This window comes from Coturnix japonica, chromosome 3 (genome assembly GCF_054131305.1).
Source record: "Coturnix japonica strain WE chromosome 3, WE-NBRP24, whole genome shotgun sequence".
Lineage (NCBI taxonomy): Eukaryota > Metazoa > Chordata > Aves > Galliformes > Phasianidae > Coturnix > Coturnix japonica.
The window spans coordinates 28,779,662-28,794,271 of NC_140665.1; the positions used below are offsets into that span (position 1 = coordinate 28,779,662).

The 14,610-nt window shown below is 39.9% G+C and overlaps 1 protein-coding gene across 13 annotated transcripts in view; it reads right to left on the minus strand.

Moving 5' to 3' along the window:
* The window catches only part of DAAM2 (dishevelled associated activator of morphogenesis 2), a 186,393-nt gene that overhangs the window by 153,650 nt on the left and 18,133 nt on the right, over nt 1-14,610 (minus strand). For 7 of the 13 annotated variants that reach the window (XM_015857503.3, XM_015857505.3, XM_015857499.3 and 4 more), the window contains one exon: nt 6,801-6,941. The exons of 2 other annotated variants lie outside the window; for them this stretch is intronic. The gene's annotated coding sequence lies outside the window, so the exon portion shown is untranslated. Of the gene's footprint in view, nt 1-490; nt 706-6,800; nt 6,942-14,610 lie in introns of those variants that run through there. 4 more of the 13 variants (XM_085543158.1, XM_015857504.3, XM_085543156.1 and 1 more) reach the window with 2 other exon arrangements.

Sequence of the window (14,610 nt, forward strand, 5' to 3'; positions counted from 1 at the left end):
CTTCTGCCTGCATTTTAAAGCTGTTTAAGACGAGATTTGCTTTTACTCTGGAAAAGTAAATGACAAATCACTTCAAGCTTCAAAAAGGTCTTTTTAAAACCCCCTCTTTAGTCATGTCCACTAAAGCCAATTACAACTGTTAGCAACTTTCTGCCCCCACCTCTACACAAACATCTGCAGGTTTCCCCTTCCCAGCTCTTGCAGCGTAGCATCTGTGCAAAAAGAGTTTCAAAACAGGCGCACCAACGCTGACAAACACTGAAAGATTCTTGTTACACTTTTATTTTGCCTCCATGTTTTCCCAGCTGCTTTGCTGAGAAGACAAGAGGGGGAAAAAAAAAAAAAAAAAGAAGAAGAAGAAGAAGAAAGGAAAAAAAAAAAAAAAAGAAAAAAAAAAAGCCTAACGAAGCGGCCTGCGAAAAGCATTACAAACCGAGAGACTGGAAAACTACAGCCCGAGGTGGAGGATGTGCCTTTCGTTTAGACTTACCAATTTCATCCAGCCGTATATTTTCCTACTCGCTTTTTACAGCGGCTGAGCTCAGTGCTCAGGAACGTCCATCCCGCGGCAGGCGCAGCGCCGCTCTCTCTCTCCCCCGCGCTGGATGCTGCCGAGTGAGCGGGGCTGGGGCTGTGCGAGCGCTTCTTCGGCCCCAGCCGAGGAACTGCTTCCCATTCCCAGCCCAGCTCCAGCGCCGGGGCTCCGGGAGGCAGGGCCGGCCCCTGCTACCGTGCTGCACTTTCTTAAAGGGACAAGCTCCGGCCTGGCAGGCACGGCGCAACCTTCTGCAAGGCTTTCGGGTGTTGCGATTTGGCTGTAGTTCAGTGGGTTATTTCTTCTACACCCCTCCGCAACGCGGGTGGGCGTTCCCAGTCCCCGGAGTTGCAGCGGTTGCGTGTTTCTGCAGCCCGTGGGGAGCCCTATGGCATGCAGTGCCTCCCTCCGACCCCACAGCTCCGCGCGAGTGCCTTAGCACTGGTATGGGCAATGCCCTCTAGCAGCTCAGATCCTTTTGATTGTACAGAGAGGGTATGACTTAACTTAAAAAAAAAAAAAAAAAAAAAAAAAGCCTTAATTTCCCAGGTTTTACTTTTGGTCAGGTTTTTGTTTTGTTTTCTCAGCCGTTCTTTAGATAGATTAAACCAGCCTGTTTCCTTCTTTCTGACTTGACTTTCAACTCTGTCTTATATTAATAGCTAGATGAATATGGGGGAGCTGTCTGCCTCGTGTGTCTTGCTGTCTGCAGTGGGAGCAACCACATTCCCTGTTAAACAGTAACTCTGAGTTTCATAGATAGTAACACCATCTGCAAAATCTCTCTCTCTCTCTTTGTAATTCATGGAAATAGATGGTTTGCTCTCTGTGAGCACGAGTCGTTTTTCATTACAATAACTGAACTCTCATGATGACAACACAAATCAACACATATCACAAAGCAAAGTCGTATATACACAAATGCACGTATATATAATGGTACAAGCAGAGAAAGCAAGTTACACAGGAAAAATATCACCTTCAGATCAGCAGGCCAAACCAAACAATGTGGAGACAAATCAGCACTGTCTTCCCTTTTCTGTCCTGACATACACCAATGCACAGCAGTCACAGGACGGGTGCTTGCTGCTATCAACCCAATGTGATTTCTTCCCATTTCTTTAATTCTCTGGTGAAAGTAGGTGGGTTAAAAACAGAGAATCCAGTCCTTTCGATACTAATTCTCCTTCACAAACAGGCCCAACAGGTATCCCCTAACTGTAGGTACATATACATTCTATGATGTAAGCAAATTAGTCACTTAGCCAGGCTACCAAATTATAATCTTCAGCATTAATAATCTTATATCAAACCATGGGGACCCATCAATGTTCTTCTGACATGAGCCATAATATGCTCTTGCATTTCTCAACATAGAACCCAGGAAATCTTTGTTTGATTTGCACATGCAAATCAGATTAATTCAGCACATAAAATCTTATGGTTGTCAGAGTCCCCTTCCATTCATATATTTCTACTGGTCTATTAATCTTCAATTTCCACTCACATCTCTGCCTCCTACTTCTTTCATCTCATCCTCCAAGTCCCTTCTCTTTTACTCCCTCTCTCCCTCTTCTGCATGAGACAGGTTTTTACCTTTCCCCTTCCCTTGCAGCCCTGTTTGAGTGGCTTGGTACTCCCCTTTTCCACTCTATTCCCTCAGTTTCTCATTGGAAAAAAGAGAGATGAGAGAGGCAGAGATGATTAACTGTTTCATTCTCTTACTTTCCCCATATCCTCGACTTCCAGCAGACAAGGATATGGAGCCAGAGACTGTACCCAGCTCTGGAGACTAGCATGCAGCAGCAGGTCAAGGTAGAAAGGTTAGGTAGGCTCATATTACCAAAACAATTTCCCTCGCCTTAGCACACTCTACCATTTGTTATGACACAGAATAACCAGTATAAATGGCCTTTGTCTTGCTCATTAGTTAAAAGTTAACAAAACTAACTCATTTTAAGGCAAAGCTCATCAACCAGCTGACGTCTCAGTTAAGGTTTGTCTGATTTGTTCAAAATAGGCCAAGCCTGTCTACAGGAAGGCAGAGTAAGGCACTGCAGCAGATGGGGATCTGAATGTCAAAGACTGATGATGGAAAGAAAATGGGTCTTGTGGGAAGCTAAAGTGGTGCTCCATCACTCTGCAAACACAAAACAAGAATGTGCAAAACACCAGAATGTGCCCAGCAGGAAACAGGCTTGTGTCATTGGGCCAGAATGATCAAATCACTATAAATGTGAAGATAAATTAAGAGTATCTGCTCTTCCTTACATATGGTGTTCCTTAGAGCTCTTACAAACCCTTGTGAAAGCCATCCCCCCTCTCACCGCAGCATCTGGATGTTCCATTGACAGAGCATTGTCTAATGGTTACAGCACAACTCCTGGTTTCTATTACTGGCTGCAGGAGAAATGTGTGGTATATTAAACAAAATAAAGACACAGCATTCAAAATCTGCTGCACGCTTCGATATTTAGTCAGTAGTACATTAAACTAGATAAATCATTGATTCTTTCTGTGACTATTTCCCAACAACAGAAAAGTACATTAGATTGAGTGTTGTATAATTCAGTTCTTGTATTAATAACAGCCTGGGATGAAAGCTGCCAGAGAAGTCAGCTTTTTATTAGTACATACTGAACTGCAGATACCTCCCTGAAAAGCGTTGCAGTTTGCAAAAAATGTTTGGTTCTGCAGAATAATCCTCTTCCATAAGAGGTGACCTTTGATAGAAACTATTTTGGTGTGTTCAGCTTATGGGATACAACAAAACCAGAAGCTACAAGAAAAAGTGATGTTTCTCTTTCTGAACAGCATATGACAGAAGGTCTACATCTCAGGACTGCACAGATATACTTGAATAGGCAGCTCGTTTAGAATTTAGGAATAAGACAATCAAAGAAAATATCTGCTTCTTTCTAAAAACATTTTTAGACTCTAACCACTAAGGTCAACCCCAAAACCTATAGTATTTTCTATGTAATTAAAGAATAATAAACACCATGGGTGAAGTCTCTGATGCCAAGTGTCAACCCAAAAACTTCCCCATATTTTCTTTTTCTCTCATGCTTTTTCATATTTCCCTCATGTGAAAAGAATAAGTCCCACAGTGCAGATATACATGTCGTCAAAGTCACATCTAATTGCTACAAAATGGAAGGAGCAGATGTGTCAAATATTTAGGTATATCTAAACACAGTCCTTTTAGGGTCCTACAGACAAGAGGAAAGGGACATACAAACCAAAATTGGTTATGTGCTTTTCAAAAGCACATTATTTATAAAATGGAGAAGCAAAAGCTTCTGTGAGATGCTGTTCCACCTCTGAAGATTCAAACTGTTTGTTTGATCCATTGTCCAAAGGACATGGGTAGATTAATCTAAAAACAAAAGTGCCTGTTGTGAGCAGAGACCAAGTGCCAGGCTGCCTGCTGCATCTGACAATGGGTTTAAACACCACGGCTATGTGAGCTAGGCAGTGTTCCATGCCTGACACCACCACTCAGTGCAGATACAAAGTCTTCTGCTTTGTCATCACAGGCTAAAGAATTAGCAAGACTTTCATATCTCCAATACAGAAGTTGTTTCATTGTGTTTCTCAGTCTCTGAAATGCCATACAATAATTAGAACATCTCTTTAGTATGCCATGCAAAGCAATATTATTACTATGCAGGGTTTTTGTCTGTCTGTGAGTTGGTTTGTTTTGTGTGTGTGTGTGGTGCTTGTTTGCTTGTTTGTTTTGGGGGGCAGTATTTCAGCCAGCTTTTACTTTGGCGGATTTCTGGTTAGCACAAAATCAGAGTGAAAAAGTAATGGCTATCTTTGTGGTCCTACAACTGATCAAGGTACATTAAGACTCTAATGCCAACTTAGAACAACCTTGAGGTTTTGTAAATGACAATTAGCTACCTATGGGTCTTGAAACAGCTCTTTAGCAGACAGAGAGCTTCAGCTAACCATCTTTTTCTTTACAGTACTGCTGATGGAGCTATTACACCACTCCTATTCCACCTAGAAAACTCACTCCCTTCAGAAGTCTGCTCAAGGTTGCCAGTTCTGTGTGCTCCTGAGACCTTTTTAACATCTCAGTGGAGAAAAGCAGCTGGAACAAGTCCTGGCTCCACCTATGATGCAGGGAACATTTACTTACTGTGTTTTTGTTGCAGAAATGCTAGAAGGATTATTTACAGTCAGCATGTCTTGCTAAGCTCTGATTATTCAACATGCTCTGAAGTTTACATGCAAACTAATTGGCAGCACTGATCCCTCAGCAAGAAGCTGAAATCAATTAAGAAGCCAGCTAACCATATTTCAGCAATTAATTGCAAATGGCATTTAGTTTCAGTACTTTATGGCCAAGCTCTTTATTCCGGCCTTTGAGGCTCTGGGTGTTTATTTTTCCTGTACTGCACCGATGTTAACCCACGCTGATTTTCCTGGACACAACTACCATCACAGAGAATCTGCCCTTATGTGTGACACACACTTTCCTGGAGAACACTTGGCTTTCGTTACAGGAATTCCTGTATATTTAGGAGTCCTGGAAATGAGACAAAGTTTTAAGGAAATGTGGCTCCTTACTTTTATGCAAAAGATACTGAATTGCTCTCTTGGAAATCTGCTTGACAGTAATGGGTGAAGGCTAGGGAGAAGAAAGATGTGAGCCATTTTTGTTGAACTTGTCAAGACAGTGCAATTCACTGGGAATACAGAGCACCCACATTCTATTGGAGTTCTGAGAGGTATATATGTGATTAGCAGCACGATTGAGAGTTGCTCTGGAAGCAAAAAATACACTGTTTTCTATGTGAAGTGGTTGACTGGGACATTAAGAGGGGCACACCCAGATTCTGCAATATTTAATTCCATCATTGGCAGTCTGAGTCAGAAAAAAACTTGGTGTATGCCAAGAAAGCAGAACATATTTAAGTAGGTACTGATCCTGATTATTTTTAAGAGTTATGTATGCAAAGACCAAGTAATTGCTCCTGAGTCCTTGCATATGCCAGAAAAAGAAGAAAAAAAAAAAGCTCACCTAGAGAGATGTAGCTATTCCCATGGAATTGTTTTTCCAAAAGACTAAAAAGATGTAAAATGCCAATATTTAAAAATTATGTCAGGTAAATATATTTCTCTTTAATGCATATTCATGCACAGCTAGGAAACTGAAACTGTGAGCAAAAGATCATACTTTGCTTTAGGTTAAAGAATGTGAAGTTTAGCAAAAGTAATTTGCATGCATCAGCTGGCTGTGTGGTCATCTGGGTTCTTCTTTTTTAAGATACCAACAAGGATCCCACCTCTGAAGACAACTGTTGGAGAGTTACCACTCAGTTTGGCAGAAATATGATTGAGTTTGAGCTCTAGCTCCTTATATTTGATATAAATCATTTACATCCACACAAAATATACACCACCTTAATTCAACAGCACTTTACACTGCCATTGCACTCATGTAAACAGTGCTGCAGATTGGGCGAACTGAGAACCAGCTCACGACTTCACAATATTTGTGATGTACAGTGGAAATATCACGGAAAAATGTTTTAAGGCTATTTTTTAATTTATTTTCTTTTTAACTCTGATTGCTGCAAGCATTATGAGAGAAACAGGAAGAACACTTAAAACGATGAGGTGTAAGGTGCAATTAGACTTCATGCACAAAGTGAATGCACAAGCTCTCCTTAACAGACTGAAGCCCTGAAGGATTCTAAATTGCATGGAAGAAGAAACATTAAGTTTTCTTCTAACTGGTAGCCTTTCTGGAAGCATAAAGGACTGAATAAGGAAGGAAAGAGAAAAAATAGAGCATCAAATCAAGAACATTACTAAATTATCATTTCCCGTATGCTTCCAGTTTAGATTATAATTTTAGTCAAATGCAAGTAATCAAGCTGACATTCAAACTTGGTGACAACAGTTGTACTGTACTAACACCTATAGCAAAGCTTGGATACAAGTTCTGTTCTGTTTTGTTTAAATGGTGACTGGGTAGAAGGGAGTAGGAGCTTACAATTTCAAAGTCATTAGGAGTTGTTTCTTCTAAACAAACCTGGATTACCAGAATTAGGCACAGTAAAGCCCTTTTTGCTGTAACCTTGTTCTGTGTTGAAGAACACCTCACAACAGTTGGAATATTCCTTTTTCATTGTGAATGTCAGAAAAAACATGAAAGCTTATGAAAGTAAAAAGTGATAACTAAAATCCAGTTCCCAGGATTTTTAGGGTTTCCTCTCCCATGCCCCACATGAAAATCAGAACTAACCTGGATGATTTGCGTAGTTTCTGATTTGCTCTTCTCTCAGTCTTAAGTCTGTATTCAGGTCCTCATCGTGTAGGAAAAGCCCACCTTCAGATGGTTTAGTAGAGCTGATGTGACAGTAGAGATGGTTTTCTGGAGCAACAACTACAAATAAAGAGTTCCTTTTAGCTTTCTAATATCTCAGTATTTCTGTGGCTTTCAAAAGAAATTGCAGAAGAAATCTATACACAAGTTAGCAAAAAGCTGATCTTCCAGTATTTCAATTAAATCACTTTGAAACCAGAGGTATTCTAACCACATACATGACACTAAGCGAAAAAAAAAAAAAAAAGAACTTAAATGCTTCATTGCTGAAGCACTCAATAATACTCGCAGTATATTACATAATCCAATCCAGAGCAAGTTCCTCACATGCAACATTATATCTTCAGCAAGAATTGCATCTGCACAATGGAAAAACTGTTGACTGGTTGCTCTACCCATTAATTTTAAGTATGTGGAAATGATCACTGTTTATCATTCCTAGAGAGAAAAAAAAGTGTTGAGTGTGATTAGTGTATACAAAGATGGTTTTCAGTTGATACAGAACAATTGGGTCTGAATTTTTGTATCAGCTGCTCTACAGAAATAACTTCCAGGATTTAGGGGCAGATCTATTATGAATTATTTACTTCTATCACTCAGCTGATTTTCTGGTTATTAGGTTGGTTTTAGTTGTTGCTTCATTTTAATTAAAGACAAATGGGTGTACTCCAGGACATCCCACAAGTGCTGCTCTACTGCCATTTTAGGAAATAGCATTAAAGCAACATTATCCTAGTTTTCTTCCCATGGCATTTAACGAAGCTGTTTTAAGATAAATGTTATTAAAATGATCAGTTCCTCTATGAGTGCATTAAGGTTATTCATAGAAACATTAGTATTTCAGTGATAATAGAAACACGGGCCCTTTTTCACTTAATTAATCCCATTTTCCATTGAAGTAACAAAAAATATTTTTAACACAGATCTATCAACATTGGGCAAAATCAGGATTTATTTATTTATTTATTTGCTATTTTATTTACTTTCTGTGTGAACTGGATACTAATGAAAGACATCACATGAGAAACTCTAGGGACTGAAGACTGACATTCAATCTCAAATTATACACAGCACTTGAAGTCATTCTATGCACCCTACAGAAACCTCAGTCGTTGCCACAACTCCTCATTTTTGCCCTGGAATAACTTATTTTAAGAGGATGTAAGATAACATAACCCAAATAACACTTGGCCCCAAATATGTGTGCCACTTGTGACCACCGTTATTGAACTGTTTTGACTCAACCATGGGGGAAAAACACAGAATCACAGAGTAGCTAAGGTCAAAAGAGACCTCTGGCATGATCTATTCCAATGTACCAAATCAAAGAAGAGGCAATGACTGCAGGTTCCTTAGAACACTATACAGTTGGGTTTTGAGTATCTCTTCACAAGCCTTCACCGCCTGCCTGGGCAAACTCTTCCTATGTTTGATCGGCCTTACAGTAAGAAGTTTTGCTACTGATGTTTTTGTTTTTGTTTTGTTAAGTGTTTGAATACATTTCCTGTATTTCAGTTGGTTCATTAACTTCTGTCCCGTCTCCAGGCTCCATTGAGAAGCATCTGGTTACACTTTTGCTTCCAGCTATTTATACACCTCAGGTCTTTTCTTCTCCAGGCTAAACAGTCCCATCTTTCTCAGTCTCTCCTCATATGTCAAACATTCCATCCTCTGTGACCCTTTGTTGGACTCTCTCTAGTACATCCATTGCTCTCTTGTATTCAGGAGCCCAGAAATGGTTGCAGCACTTCCGATTTGTCCCATCAAGGCTGAAGAAGGAAAGAATCACCTCCTTTGACTTGCTGACGTTGCTCTTCCCAGTCCAGCCCTGTTGGCATCTACCACAAAGATACACTTTGAACTCATGTTGAACTTGTTGCCCATCAGGACTCCAGATTTTTTTTCCAGAAAGTTGTTTTCCAGATGGTCAGACTCATTTTATATTGGTGCATGATGTTATTTCTCCCCAGGAGAAGGACATGGCATTTCCCTTTGATGAATTTCATGATACTTGTTGAGGTGGCTCAGAACAGGAGTAAAAGCATTTGCTCTAAAAATCACTAATCTCAAGTTTGTCTGTGAACTTGCTGAGGGTGTGCTTGGTCTTACCATCTAGGTCATTAACAAAGTTGTTAAAAGACTTTGGACCCTAGCACTGGCCCAAGAATATACCATTAACGTGGTCTTAGTTTGATCTTTTTACTGTGAGTCTCAACATTTTGAGCACAGTAGCTGTTATAAAGCAACCACACAGTCCAATTATCCAGCCCACACTGCTTCAATTTCTCAACAAGGATACTAAAGGAAGGTATCAAAAGTGTTATACAGTCAAGACAAACAGCATCCACTTCTCTCTCCCTGTCTATAATGCCAGTTTTCTCACTAAAGAGGAACTTCACATATTTGCCTTGTTATTTTAAAGGTAACAGAGTATCTTCACAGTGACATCAATCAGGTCCCTCAGCATTAATGCGTGTAGTGCGTCAGGTCCCAGAGACTTCTGTATTTATAGCTTGTTAAAATGTTCCCTAATCTGATCCTCCTCCGAGGTTAAATGTTTCTTGCTTTGAACTTTGCAACTGGTCTCAGAGGCCCGAGATTTCTAAAGGCAAGTAACTTGTTCTTTCACGTAAGCCTCATCTCACCTTTCTTTCTCTTTCTTCCCATCAGATCAGATTGTCCTTGAGCTTGGAGCAGGTGATCCTCAAAAAGCAATCACCTCTGATGAAACTATCTTCCCCTTTTTTTAAGTCAAGACCAGCTCTGCTGCTCTCTTGAAATTCAAGTTTAATTGCTGCTTTTCATCTTGCTTCCTCTTCTCAGAATCCTGACCACTACCATCCCACAGTCACTGTAGCCAAGGCTACCCTTGACAATCATATCCCCATCCCATTCTTGTTTGTAAATCCCAGGTCCATTAGAGCATCTCCTGTCTTCAGTTCATCTACTAACTGTGTTAGGAAGCTGTCATTCCAGAACCTTCTTGGACTACTTGCATCCTGCTATATTGCCTTTCCAGTAGATGTTAAGGTGGTTAAAATCCCCATCAGTATCTGTTTTTGACAACATGATTCTCGCAGTTTCCTTAAGAAGGTCTCCTTTACTTGTTTTTCTGATTAGGTAGTATTAAACAGACATTCACCACAGTATTACTCTTGTTGTGTTGCCCACTAAGTCTGGCCCATGAGCTCACATCTGGTTCATCATCCATTCCTGCGATGAGTTACTCTTAGGCAGATGCTAGCACAGACTAGAGAAATATTTCATGCTAACATGAAATGCCCATACATGAAATGTAGATGTCCTTCTGCTGCAGTTTGTCCTTCCTATGATTCCAGTGAGCATTCATAAATGCAAACATATCCCCTTCTGGGAGACCTCACACGCATTCAAAACAACACTACAGTTCAGGGTCAACCTAAATCAATCAGTTTTCTTGCAAGACAGTTTCTTTGTACTTTTCTGATGTTGATATTTCTTCCCTCACCTACAGTCTTGCTGCCTGGGATTCCATCACAATGATATATATTAGGCTACATTTTAGGATTTCTGACCTTTACACTCACAGAAAGAAGTTTCAATCAAATCTTTCTATCTGATTTATGTGGAGAAACCCTCATGTGAACCCAGGACCCCAGGTCACTTTGCACTCATTCCCTGTATTATAATTTCATGAGTCAGTCCCTAACAATCCCTAACGAGAAGCCCTCTCATGCAATTCACAAAGCATTATATCTTACCCCTCAGTCTGAATGTAGGGTAGCTTATCCTATGATGTTTACAATTGTAAAAATTTTTCATTCCAATCCACTGAAACTGAATTTGAACAGCTCACCATATCTCTATTTTTTTGCAATGTACAATAACTGTAAGCTTATTTATTAAGAAGGTCCACTTATCTTTATAGCATTGCTTTTGCTATGACACACTGGTTCTTTAATTTCACATTCTTTGCAACAGTCAGTGTCACGGCATCTCGCTAATAAACCATGCAATCCTTACGTATTTTTCAAAAGCCTTCTATGCACATCTTAGCCATATCAATATTGGCCACGTAACTAATTTCTATTCTGACCTGATATCATCTAAAAGAGGAAAAAGCAAGACAAACAACTACAAACAACTACAGGAATCAACAAAGTTGTAAAAATTAAAAGCAAATAAGCATGTTTTGTTGTGTTTATTTTTAAACTATGATGAGTTGAGAAGCCCACTCAAGACTCAACCACTTTAAGTAACGTGGTCATCCCAAACACACAGGAATAAAATCTTACACCTTACAGCTGAGTTCATTCATTCATTCACTCTCTGTTTCTTTGCCTCACAGCTCTGTAAAACCCATTCTGCACTTCAAAGAGAGTCAAAACATTTTTTTTCAGATTTTCAGCCAGTGGTACAGCTACTGCTATTTCTACTAATTAACCTGGACGGCTGGAAAAATATGCTTTTGTTTTCTGAAGCCTGTCAATTCACAAGGAGACATTTCTTTTGAGATCAAAACTTTGTGGGTGGAGACAAGATTAAACACGAAGAAGTGAGGATGCCAAAACTTTCTATCCACTTCCACCCTTGATGCTACAGAAAAATTACATAGAGTCTTGGGGATAATTTTTTAAACAGGCAGGAATAGTTTTCCTTCAAAAGCATGTTAGTATTTTGTTCATCCCCAGCTGAATTGTGCAATTAATTTGAAAAATTATGATTTTGAATGTGACATTGCAGTGGAAAATTGACTGTAAAATAGAGCAGTGAAAATAACTGTATATTGCCTTTTGTACTCAGGATGTGTTATTGAGGAACATGTTGTCTGTACCCCTCAAAAAGCAGAGAAACCTAGTGCCTGGTCTTTTTGTATTGCAATGTTGTTCTTTCTCTTGCCTAACTTCCCAGTGAGTCAAATGAGGCCAATTAGAAATGCTCTTTGTTGTCTTCAGGTAGGTCTTGCTGTACCAGCAGAAGTACACACTACTTGCTGTTTATATAGTGGTATTCATACTACATTTTCTGTCTTTTCCTGACTTGGCTTTCCTTTGTTTTTAAAATGTTTGCATAGGAAAAAATAACTATTATTATTTTATCTTTAACCTCACCAGAGCATTCTAACTGGAAGTGTTACTCCCTGAAATGACCAGATTTCACACTTCCCAGCAGCTCTGCAGACCTTGTTCCAAGAACATCGGTATCTTCCAGAAAGCTTTGCCTTTTCAGATTTCAGTATTGGTATGGCTTCTGGAAAGCAGATGCACTGTAGGCTCCAGCTACTTTTTATTTCACCACTTATGTGCAAGTGATTTTATTTATTTTTTTCTTTTTTTTCTGGTTAGATAGTCAATGCAGCAAAACTCCTCCCAGTTCTACAACATATGTGTAATACCTTATACAGCCTTCTATCCATCCCGTCTTTCACATTATGCTTAATAAAATGTCATGAAGAACATTTCCATTAATTCAGCAATGCCTTCAAAAGAGTAAGCTGCAGGTCCAACCCCAAGTTACTGGAAAAGCAGAAAAACCCTGGCACCAAGTCCCGTCTTCCTGACACAACACATAACATCTGACAAGAACAAGCAACAGGCATGCTTCTGTGTAGTCCTCATTCATCTCAAAGTTTCTGCCTCAGCTGATACTGGGGCAGTATACCCTGGGGCTTAAGAAGCATTGCCTGGCACATTATCCATAGGCAGCCCTAAGTGTTTTTTTCTCAAAACAGCTGGTGGAGATGGAACAGAGAAAGATTGGCTTAATGCCAAATGTCTTCACTTGATGCAAATGTCAACCCCCTTGATTACTAATGTGGCATTCCTCAGCACAGACACACTCTGCTATTGAAATATTTACCTTTATTTTATAACCTCAAGAAAATATGGGGAAGAATGGGAATTGTTTAGTTTAGGTTTATTCTTGTTGTTCTTTTTTTCTTTTTTTTCTTTTTTTCCTTCCAATGACGGCAGAAATATATTTATAGCTAGGAACTGGAGGACAGTTCTCACGTGGCCGCTGAAAATTAAAACAGCATGTAGGGTTTTGTTTTGTTTTGCTTTTATGCCTTTGCACTACAATCTTTCCCAGCGTTCCCTAAACCCATGTTATTGTAACCAGAGCCACATTTTGCATTGCTACAATTGCAGGGTTATGTAAATTCCAAAGGCTTTAAAGGAAAGGGCCTGGAGATTCTGCTCCGAGCCGTAGGGAGGTTGACGCAAATAGTTATGCCCAGAATCTAGGGAGAGGCAAAGGTATTCAAAAACTACCAACAGATAGGAAATAGAAGTCTCAAGCTCAGCACGAACCTGATGTTTCCAAACATTTTAGAACTTTCTGTTTTCCTTCAAATTGTTTGTTCTCCCATTTTCAACATTGTGCTTTGCTATGACGATTTTTTTTTTTTTTTTTTTTTTTTTTTGCTGCTTCTGGAACTCTCATGTGTTCTCTCTCACTTTCCTGTAGTACACACCATTTTATACAGGAGCATCAACAACAGAAAGTTCTGCAAACTACTGCAGACTCAAGGAGCTGTATTTACAGCTAAAAAGAACATCACACCAAAAGAGAGGAAACACAAAACACAGCAAAAGATCAAAGAGTTTGTACCTGGCCACCGAGAAATGTACCTACTTTATAGAAAGCAGTGTGGGAAGAAGTGTGGTACATGTTGCACATCTGAATGCCTCTGAGTAACCAAGTTCTTATGCAGTCTCTGGCTGTGCATTTCTGTGTGGGCATGGGCAAGTCAATTCTTGTTTCTGACTCTCTAAAGGAGGGATAATAGTGCCTGACTCAGAGTCAATGTCAGATACCTTTGTGCGAGCTCATCTTAGGGCCTAGTGTTTAGACAGCTCAGCTAAATGAGAAAATATTTAGTTCACTTATGCAGCCCTGCTTGTTCTTAAATCAACACCAGTCAAATTGTGACACCATATGAACACCTAGCCTACATTATTCCTGAAGTATGTGGAGCTTTCATACTGCTCAGGGCACCTGAATCACTGGAGTATGCCATGGAGAACTTGAGAACTCCTGTACTTCTGCAAAAGTGTAGGCAGAACTCCCTAGCACATTCAGCTAACACATAAGGAAGGATGGTGCTGTGGCCCTGCTCCAATGCACTGCTTTCTATAGCTTTTGAGTTTTCCAGACAACCTTAATCTTCGTGCAGTGGAAATGAAAAATCAGGGCCTGCTGCATCCCTTGCACCACACAGGAATGACAGTTGGTAAGACCTCAGGAAAGTAACCAAGAAGAACTGCCTCACCCTACTGCCATGTAGGCTAGTGCCAAGCCAAAATACAAAGGGACGTTCCAAGCAATTCCCAAGCTGTGATATTTTAAATACAATCATTACAGTGGAAAAGATGACCTCATCTGCAGATAATACTCCCTATTCTGCTGGTAGTTACTGCTGCTGCACAGGTACTGATAGCTGCTGTTATGAAAGCATAGCTGTTTAAATCTTAAGAAATACACGACCCATCTGCACAGCTTAGAAGTTTCTATCAGCTTGTTGTGTTCATTTATTTACTTGGAGCCAGGAAATGCTCCATAAAGCTCCGATCCTTGCTGTCGCTGTGACCTTGGGCAAGTGACTGAATGCCTCTGCACCACCCACAACCCCTTTTGAAGTTAGCTGATGATGTGGATACGGAAGAATTCTGAAAACTCAAGATCTAGAGGTAAAAGCCAATGTCTGCTACAGCAGAAGTGTTCTGGGTCTCATCACAGATTATATGAA